General features: G+C 34.7%; 1 long non-coding RNA gene across 1 annotated transcript in view; it reads left to right on the top strand.

The window, feature by feature from the left end:
- The first annotated feature begins 9,379 nt into the window (after positions 1-9,379).
- LOC140524549 (uncharacterized) overlaps positions 9,380-10,330 on the top strand; it is a 41,715-nt gene continuing 40,764 nt past the window's right edge. Inside the window, exon 1 of the long non-coding RNA XR_011973757.1 lies at positions 9,380-9,679. This is a non-coding gene — a long non-coding RNA (uncharacterized lncRNA). The remainder of the gene's footprint in view (positions 9,680-10,330) is intronic.

The following is a 10,330-nucleotide window of genomic DNA, read 5'->3' as shown; positions in this document are numbered from 1 at the left end:
TCCGGTCCTTTGAGGAGTTATTCTTAGATAATGTTTACTTTAGTCCAATTAAAGAAAAAAAAAACTAAAATGACTACTATGTGCAAGCACTGTGATGTAGGCAGGAACTAAAGATGAGATAATAACTAAACAGTCTCTGGCCTTTAGGGACAAACTCTCTCTCTGGAGAGGAAAGGAGATCTTAGATATTCATGGAACTAGTTGGGAAGCCCAGAACCAAAGAAGGGAAATACCAGCAACCACTCCAATGCTCCTAGAGAGGGCAACCACTCACAAAGGAACTGACCCAAACCCGACCATTTTGCCAGTAGACATATTCTAGGAATTGTTTAAACAGGGCAGAATTGAACTGAAATGGAAAAATACCTAATCAGTCATCCTGCAAAACCACTTTATGTTCTTTTTTGTTAAAAAAATTATTTATTTATTTAGTTTTCAACATTCACTTTTATAAGATTGTTAGTTCTTAATTTTCCCCTTCCTTCTCCAAGACAGCTTGCAATTTGAAATAGACCAGACATGTACAATCATATTAAACATATTTCCACATGGGTCATGTTGTGAAAGAAGGCTCAGAACCAAAGGGAAAAACCATGGGACAGAAAAAAAAAGAGAGAAAATGGTGTGATTAGATCTACATTCAGATGCCATAGTTCTTTCTCTGGATGTGGATAGCATTTTCCATCATGAGTCTTTTGGAATTGTTTTAGATCATTGCATTGCTGAGAAGAACTAAGTCTATCAAAGCTGGTCATTGCACAGTGTTGTTGTTACTATGTACAATGTTCTCCTGGTTCTGCTCACATCACTCAGCATCAGTTCATGGAATTCTTTCCAATTTTTTCTGAAATCTACCTGCTCATCATTTCTTATGGAACAATAGTCTTCCATCCATATACTACAACTTGTTCAGCCATTGCCCAATTGATAGGAACCCCCTCAATTTCCAGTTCTTTGCTACCACAAAAAGAACTGCTATAAATATTTTTGTACATGTGGGTCTTTTTCCCTTTTTAATTATCTCTTTGGGATACAGACTTAGCAATGATATTGCTGGATCAAGGGATATACGCAGTTTTATAGACCTTTGGGCATAGTTCCAAATTACCCTCCAGAATGGTTGGATCAGTTCACAACCTTACCAACAATGTATTAGCATTTCAATTTTCCCCACATCTTCAACATTTATCATTTTCCTGAAGAAGTTTAAATATCAGCCTTAGAGTAGATTGTAACAGTAGTTATGTTACCAAATCCTATTTAAGTCACTCTATTAATGTCACATTTTATATATAGTGTTTTCCTTGTGTGCAGGAATAAATTACCTGTCACATATCTAATTCATGTTGTATAATGGGCATATATTTTACTCTTCCAATTTGGAAAATCCAAGATGTGAACCATAATGTATGCTATAACTAAAATCATCCAAGGAACAACGAGGTAGAAATTTAACAAGATGTAGAGCATGAGAAGAGGGAATTTAGTTTTCTTTTTAGAAACTGGACTCCTCAGGACTGAACGTGGTCCAAATTGCAAGCTTGGATACAGTACAGAGAGAGTGGTACAGTACTTAAGCCCATGTGGATGCAGCATCAATACCTCAAAGATTAAACTATCAAAATACTCAGAGTAGCAATCAAAAGATTGGTTTGTGAATGTGGACTTGTCCCTTACTTTTTTGTTGATGCCCAATAAAACCAACTTACCTTTGACTTTCTACCATTAAAGACAACTTTTTTCATAGGGACCTTTCTGAGGTAAGGGCAAACCAATAGATATGCTGACCATTCATTGTTTCCTCAAAGGAATTGCCTACCACCAGCAAGGCAAAGGCTGTAGGTCACTGCTATTTGCTCATTTGAAAAATCCATTTACTAATGTTGATGACCTTTCTGAAGCTGTGCTTTAATTTATTAATGAACCACACATTTCCATTGTCATATAGGTATTTGATGTTATGCAGAAAAAGCCATGGAGAAGTTAAATGGAACTTAGAAGTAAATGTGAGAGAAAATTTGCTCAAGATCCTAAGCCCTTGAGTTTTTTGAAAAAAATCATGTCCTTATTTTACTAAAAAAAATTAATAATAAAATATTGGTTGACATTATTTATCTTAGTCTCTATATTCTGATTTTTCCTGCCTCTTTCTCCCTTGTAGCTCAATGTATGATTATTGCTGTTGCATGAACTGATGCTTTTTGGATACCTCTAAGATTAAGACAAATTGACCACAACTCTTCAAATAATATCAGTAAGTCCAAGTTGAGAGGGACTGAGTCCTTGATCTGAATTGCTGTCTACTATATTCTGAAGAGTTTCTTATTTTTGTATAATTTTCCTTTAGGTAAAGATCTTGGTAATTTTTTTTAAAAAAAGTTTCATTGAAGCTATTTTCATTTCATTCATTGTAACTTCTCCTCCCCACACTCTGTAGAAGGCTGATATGAAATAAATAAGTATAATCAAACAAAACAAATGCAGCCATTGGACATGTCTCAAAATGTATGTTGCATTTCTCACTATTTCACTGTTGAACTTTAATGGTGGTGAAACCAGTTCTCTGAAATCACACTGGAATATTATGTTATAGAGATCTTGATTATTTGGTTTACTTGCAGAGTCTCCTCTTTGACTTAAAGTTTAAATATGACAAATTACATCGAGCTATAAAATCTCATTTTTAATGACCCATTGTTAACCAAGCTAATATGTCTTTCTGGTTTTGGGCTCTCCAATCCCATCAATGGCACTGACTGCACTTTATAAGTCATTCTAATCTAATAAGCACATACTGAGGGCTTAACATGTTCAAGGGCTGAACCTATGAAGGGAAAGAAAAGCAGTCAAAGGATATGAACAGACAGTTTTCAGAGAAAGAAATTAAAGCTATCTATAGGCACGTGAAAAAATGTTCTAAATCATTATTGATTAGAGATACGCAAATCAAAGCAACTGTGAGGTACTACAACAAACCTATCAGATTGTCTAACATGACAAAACAGGAAAATGATAAATGTTGAAAAAGATGTGTGAGAGTTAGAGCACTAATTCATTGTTGGTGGAGCTGTGAGTTGATCCAGGCATTCTGGAGAGCAATTTGGAACTATGTCCAAAGGGCTATAAAAATGTGGATACCCTTTGACTCAGTAATACCGCTTCTAGGGTTGTATTCCAAAGAGATCATAAAAATGGGAAAAGGTCCCACATGTACAAAAAAAAATTATTGCAGTTCTTTTTGTGGTCACCAAGAACTGGAAATCAAGGGGATGCCCATGAACTGGGGAATGGCTGAACAAGTTGTGGTATATGAATGCAATGGGCTATTTTTGTGCTATAAGAAATGACAAACAGGCAGACTTCAGAAAAACCTGAAAAAAATTATATGAACTGATGCTGAGTGAAATGAGCAGAATCAAGAGAATATTATACATAGTAAAAGTCACAGTGTGAAAGGACTGTATCTGATAAACTTAGCCCTTCATAGCAATGTAAGGACCTAAAACATTTCCAAAGGATTCATGATGCAAAATACCTTCCACATCAAGAGAAAGAACTATGGAATTGGAACAAAGAATGAAGCAGACTTTTCTCTTTTGTTATGTTTTATTTTTCTCATGATTTCTCCCATTAGTTTTAACTCTTCTATGCAATATGACTAATGTGACAATGTGTTTAATAGGAATGCATGTGTAAAGTCCATATAAGATTGCATACCATCTTGGGGAGGGAGGAGGAAAAAATTTGAAACTTGTGGAAATAATTGTTGAAAGCTGAAAACAAATGAATGAACAAATTTGGAAAAAAAATTTTAAAAAAAGAAAAGCAGAGGAACCATGGCATGATAGAGAGTTCTGGATATGAAATCAGAAGACCTGCTTTCAAATCTAAGCTCTGCTCCCTGCTGTGTGACCTAGAGCATATGGTTTCACCTTTTAAGCATTTAGTTTCTTTTCCTGCAAAATGAATACTCATGTGCAGTCAAAGTTTGAATCTTCCTTTTCTTTCCTCTCTACTCATGATGATTTAACAGAATGACAATAGCATTTCATTTAAAAGAATGGTAATGGTATGGACTCATTTTGGTAAGAGCAAACAAAACCATGGAGTAGGTGAGACGAGTAACTGGTTGTTGCTGTTGTTGTTGTGTTCATGCTTCATTTTTGAAGAAGACCATGACATCAGAGAAATGATGACATGACTTGCATTTGACTTTATTTTGAGTGAGGGAGGGCTATGCAAGGTCACCAGCCTCACTTTCTCCTCCTTAGCCATCTGGATCCAGTGACCAGATGTTCATCAGGATGACTGGAGATCACCCAGGATACAATGGGAGACCTTGGCCTTTTTAGGTTAAGCCTTTTCATGTACTCACTTGGGGGAGGTAATGCCCATTGAGTGGAGTCTTCTCCAAGAAGTGATCAAAGAATGGTCATTTTAGTGAGCAAAAGAAAAAAATAACTAAATCAAATTGGGAGGGAAGCAGTTACCAGGGTAACTGGTATCTTTGGAAGGAAGAAGAGGATGAAAATATAAGAATCCTGAGGGCATTAAAAATATTCTAGGAACGAAAAACAAAAATGAAGAGATTGTTTACTTCTCAAACACCCAAGACAACCAAAATATAATGAGAGTAAACAAATATGGGAACCAAAGGCAGCAGTAACAACAACATAATAACAGAGTTCATCAAGAAATTTCTTTTTAAATGAGATAACAGTGAAATCCAATGGTCAAATAAAAGCGATGATGGAGAAACAGATGTGCTAGTTCAAGATGAAATCCTAAAACATCATGTACTAAACGTCACAACACCCTGCCTATAAATAAGAATGTGTATAAAAGGGCTAGGGAAGGAAGAAGTTAGAAAGGAATATATGATGTGTATAATGTGTCCAACAATGAAGGGAAAATAAGTTTTACAGTCTCTCAGAAAGAAAGAAATCTACAAGATGAGTGAGGAAGCAAAAGGAAGGACTGGAAAAGGGAGGGAAAAAATAGGAAAATCTTGTTTCAGTTTTGGGAGGAGGTACCATTGATGAATACTCCTATAGGGGAAAAGAGAGAACACAATAAATAAGAGAATACAAACTTATAAGGAGTATAATCTACAGAGAGTTGTGCTTAGAGAGAAAAATCATCCTAAAATTAGGAGAGGAGGAATCAGAGCTTCTGGGGGCAACTGACACTCAGAAGATGGGGAGGCATTGACCTAAGTATGAGATTTCAAGGCACATGGGAAAATTACCATGAGGAGGGCAAAGGTCAATAATGAACTACATAATTAGGGACAAAGGAAAATTTTTTACCAAGGGGCGATATCCAGTCATTTGCAGAAATTGGTATTTCCAAGAGTGAAACACCCCAGAAAAATGGGTGGAGGTATCTATAAGGCAGTAAGAGGTATGTATACCTCTTTTTTTCTTTTGTATAGAAGGAGGAAGCCAACTTAAGTATCTTAGGAGTATTAATATCATAAGGAATATGAACTCTAGAGACTAAATAAATTTAGAAGGCATGAATCAGTGAATAAAAGTCGAGTATACATAAGGGAAAAGTCTAGAGTATACATAAAGGGAAAAATAAATAACAAAGGAAGAAGATAAAGAAATCCTTTTTTATAAAAAAAGGCATAGAAAATAAAACACTAAAAACAAAGAAAAGTTCAAGGTGGGGAGAGGAAGGAGGATTTTACTTGATTTTAAGGAGGATTTTACTTAATTGAGAGTGAAAAGAATGGAGAATGAGATGATTAGCTAAAATAAGTAAGAAAGAGTAACTGATAAGTTAAGAAAAATTCTAAAATTAGAGAAAGGGATAACAAGTAGGAGGTAGTGGACTTTAGGGTAAAGGAAAGAAAGTTAATGGGAATAGGATTACCTTGAAATAGATTAAGCTAAAATAATTGAAGAGACATTGTACTATGCTTACCGAAGGAGAGAGAAAACATTTAGACTTTGGAAAAAAAAAAGTTTGATATTACAAATGGTGGAAAATATATACCTAACTATAATAACTTTAAATGTAGTAGTTTAAACAGTCCGAAAAATGATTGGATAAAGTCAAAATTTTACAACCTATTTATCGTAAGTGACACATTTGAAAAACAAAGACACACTAAATAAAAATGAGAGGCTAGGAAAAATTTGCTATGGATCAGGTGAAGGCAAAAAAGCAGGAGTTGTAGTCATGCTATCAGACAAAGCAAAAACAAACATTAAAAATGTAAAAGGAATTAATGAGAAAATTACACCATGCTGCAAGGAACAACAGACAACTAGCAAATGTTAAACTTCTAGGTTCCAAATGCTATAGCACAAAAATTAATAAAAGAAATATTAACTATACTACCAGAAGAAATGTAGGATAATGCAATAATGGCAGGAAATTTCAATGTCCTTCTCTCAGTTTTGAATAAGTATAATTAAAAAAATCAACTAAAGGGAAAATATAGAACTGAACAATCCACTGGAGAACTAGTGCCAATATAAAAATTAACTACATATTAGGGCAGAGAGACATTGCAAACAAATATAAAAATCCAGAAATAGTAAAGAATTACTGATCCTAATACAATAAAATAGTGATTAATTCAGGAACCATAAACAAAACGCATAGACACAAATGAAGACATAATAATGAAATACAAAATAATGAGTGAGTAAAAGAACAACCCAGAGAAACAATCAATAATTTTGTGAGAGAAAATGACCATGATTAAACAACATCCCAGGATTTCTGGAATGCAACTGAAGCAGTCCTCCAGAAAAATCATATTCCTACAAACAAAATAGAAAAGGAGACAATTACATTAAAAAAATAGAATCATAGCAAAAAACTCTAAAATAAGTACAACAGGATAGATTTTAAAAATTGGAGGAGAAATAAATGGGCAATGAGAACAACCATAGGAAATAAGACCCAAATCTGATTCTTTGAAAGAGATTAATAAAGAATAAAATTGTTGAATTCTTAGCAAATCTGATGATAAAGAGGAAAAACAGAAAACCAAATCAAAAAAACAGTATAGAAATAAGGTGAAATCACAACAAAACAAGGAGAAATAAAAAGAATAATCAGAACCTGTTAAAATTGGTTATAAGTCAATAAACTTGAGAACAAAAAAGAAACATGAAATCTGAAAAAAATATAAAACACCCTATCAGAGGACCACAAAAAGATTTTAAATAACCCAGTATTAGGAAAGGAGATAGACTAACTTTAAAGGATCTCCCAAAGAAAACTCTTAGTCTTGTAGGATAATTCTATCTAACTTTTAAAGAACAATTGGTGCCCATTATTTCACAAATTATTCTCATAAATAGAAAAAGAAAGCACCTTCTCAGAATTCTCTCATATGACAAATATAATCTTACTACCTAAACCTAAAGGACAAAGCACAGAAAACCTATAGACCAATATCATAAATGAGCATCAATTCAAAATATTTAAATAAGATGCTGTCAAAAAGACTACAGAAATTCATTCAAGAAATCATTCATTATGACCAAGTTGGATTTATACCAGGGATGCAAGGATGATTCAGCATTAGGAAAACAATCAGCATAGTCTATTGGATTTTAAAAAAACATTAAAAAACCATATGATTCTGCATCAGATGTGGAAAAATTCTTTGATGAAGTATATTTATTTACACCAAATATTTTTTTTAGAAAAGGTAGACCTTTTTAATGCCATAAATATACTTACTTGAAACTAAAAGTCAGCTTCTTATATGACACTAATATACTAGAAACATTTCCAATAAATATGAAAGTAAAGCAAGCATGTCTATTCTCACTACTATTATTTCATATGGTTCTAGAAATGCTAAAAGTAGAAATAAAAACAAGAGAAAAGCTAAATACAAAAACTTAGGGGAAAAGGAGATAAAAATATCCCTGTTTGCTCATGATAGGATGATTTACTTTAGAAATCTTAGGGAATCAACAAAATTACTAATTGTTGCGATGACTTCAGCAAAGTTGCAGGTAACAAATTCTAAAAACTCAGTAATATCCCTACATAATTCTAACAAAATTCAAGAGGCAGTAATAAAAAGCATTCCAAATCACTACAAACTGCATCATATATCTGGAGATGAATCAAATCCCCCCAAATACTCATACAGATTGAATTATAAAGTGTTCCTTAAAAATAATAAAAAAGTACCTTACATAGCTGGAGGAATATTCAGTTCTGTCCAAATTACTGTTGGACCATGCCAAAGTAATAAAAATTATACTCCTTTCCAAGTTAATTTACACTTTTAATGTTATACCAATCAAATTTTCAAAGGTATTCTTTAAATTGTCTCTCCTGGATCTGTTTTCCAGGTCAGCTGTTTTTCCAGTGAAATGTTTCACATTATCTTCCATTTTTTCATTCTTTTGGTTTTGTTTTGTGATTTCTTGGTTTCTCATAAAGTCATTAGCCTCCATCTGTTCCATTCTAATTTTTAAAGAACTATTTTCTTCAGTGAGCTTTTGAACCTCCTTTTCCATTTGGCTAATTATGCTTTTTAAAACATTCTTCTCTTCATTGGAGTTTTGAATATCTTTTGTCAGTTGAGTTAGCCTATTTTTAAAGGAGTTATTTTTCTCTAGCATTTTTTTTGGGTCTCCTTTAGCAAACTGTTGACTGGCTTTTCATGATTTTCCTGCATCTGTCTCATTTCTCTTCCCAATTTTTCCTCCACCTCGCTTACTTGATTTCAAAATCCTTTTTGAGCTCTTCCATGGCCTGAGACCATTGAGTATTTATTTTGGATGTTTGGGATACAGAAGCCTTGACTTTTATGTCTTTCCCTGGTGGTAAACATTGTTCTTCCTCATCCAAAAAGATGGGAGAAGATATCTGTTCACCAAGAAAGCAGCCTTCTATAGTCTTATTTTTTTCCCTTTTTGGGGTCATTTTCCTAACCAGTTACTTGACTTTTGGGTCCTTTGTCAAGAGTAGGGTATACTCTGGGGATCTGTAAGGTCTCAGTTCCTCCAAGGTGGCACAATCAAGCATGTACACTGGTCTGGGAGCAACAAGAAACTTTTCTGCCCAGAATTTGTAAGTAGTGGAGTTTTCTCTCTACAACCACCTGGCCTCTAGTTCCACCAAGTCAGCACTGGGGGCTGAGATTCAGATAAGCTGCTCAATTCTCCCAAGGGCTTTTGGAGGGGGCAGGGTCATCATTCAGTGTGAGATAAAGATCAGCTGTTCAATTCCCTCAGGAGCATTAGGTAGGGGCAGGCCCGCCACACAGGGCTGAGGTAAGGATCAGCTGCTCAGTTCCCCCAGGGGTTTTATGATCCAACAATGAATGAGGCAGCTGTAGGAGCTGCTGCTGCCCTATGTGGCTTCTGCTGCCACCACCTGTTGCCAGAGCTATGGGAAGACCCTACTCCCTTCTTGGCCAGCTGAAAAAATCTTCTCACTGACCTTTGGTGCCTGGGGGTTGAGGGATCTGCAAACTGCAGCTACTGCCACTGAGGATTCTGCCTCTGAGTCTTGCTCGGGTCCTCCTCCTGGCACCATGCCATGGGCAAGGCTGGCCTGGGCTCTGCTTAGTGTCTGGTGCAACAGACCTTTCCCATCGGCCTTTCAGGTCCCCTTGGGCTGGAAATCTCCACTCCATTGTTCTGTGGCTTCTGATGCTCTAGAATTTATTGAGCATCTTTCTTTACAGGTATTTTGTGGGCTATGGGGGAAGAGTTAGAGTATGTTCATTTTTCTACTCCACCATCTTGGCTGGAGTATTTTTTTATATTTTTAAAGAAAAGTTACAAAATATCATTTTCATATTGGTTGCATTACAAGACAGAAAGGAGATAAGCATAATATTGTGGAAAGAACACCAGGTTGAGGATCAAAAGTCTTTAAATTCAAGTCTTTCCCCTTTCATTAACCAGATATATAACAAATCAGTTCATTAATAATGTATATATCTTTTCAACAATAACAATAAAGTAATAACTCACACTTAGATAGTTTTTTACATATTACAAAATATTTTCACAACCAATGTTTAAGTTAGTATTATAAGTAATTATAAGTGTTATAAGTAATTATAAGTATTATAATTATGCCCATTTTATAGAAGAAGCAACTGAGGGAGGTTAGATGACTTTCCAAAGGTTAGTTATCCATTATGTACAAGACACTGTGAGAACTTCTGAGGAATAAGCCAGGTTAATAAAATATAGTTCTTCCCCTCAAGGAAACTATCAATATCTAGCTATCATGGAAAGGAGGGAACAAGCACTTATTAAGCACCTATTATGTGCCAGACACTTTTAAAACAGTTTATTTGAATCTCTCAACAACCCTAGAAGTTAGG

This window comes from Notamacropus eugenii, chromosome 1, assembly GCF_028372415.1.
Source record: "Notamacropus eugenii isolate mMacEug1 chromosome 1, mMacEug1.pri_v2, whole genome shotgun sequence".
In the NCBI taxonomy this organism is placed as follows: domain Eukaryota; kingdom Metazoa; phylum Chordata; class Mammalia; order Diprotodontia; family Macropodidae; genus Notamacropus; species Notamacropus eugenii.
This window is presented reverse-complemented; position numbering and strand designations above follow the sequence as displayed.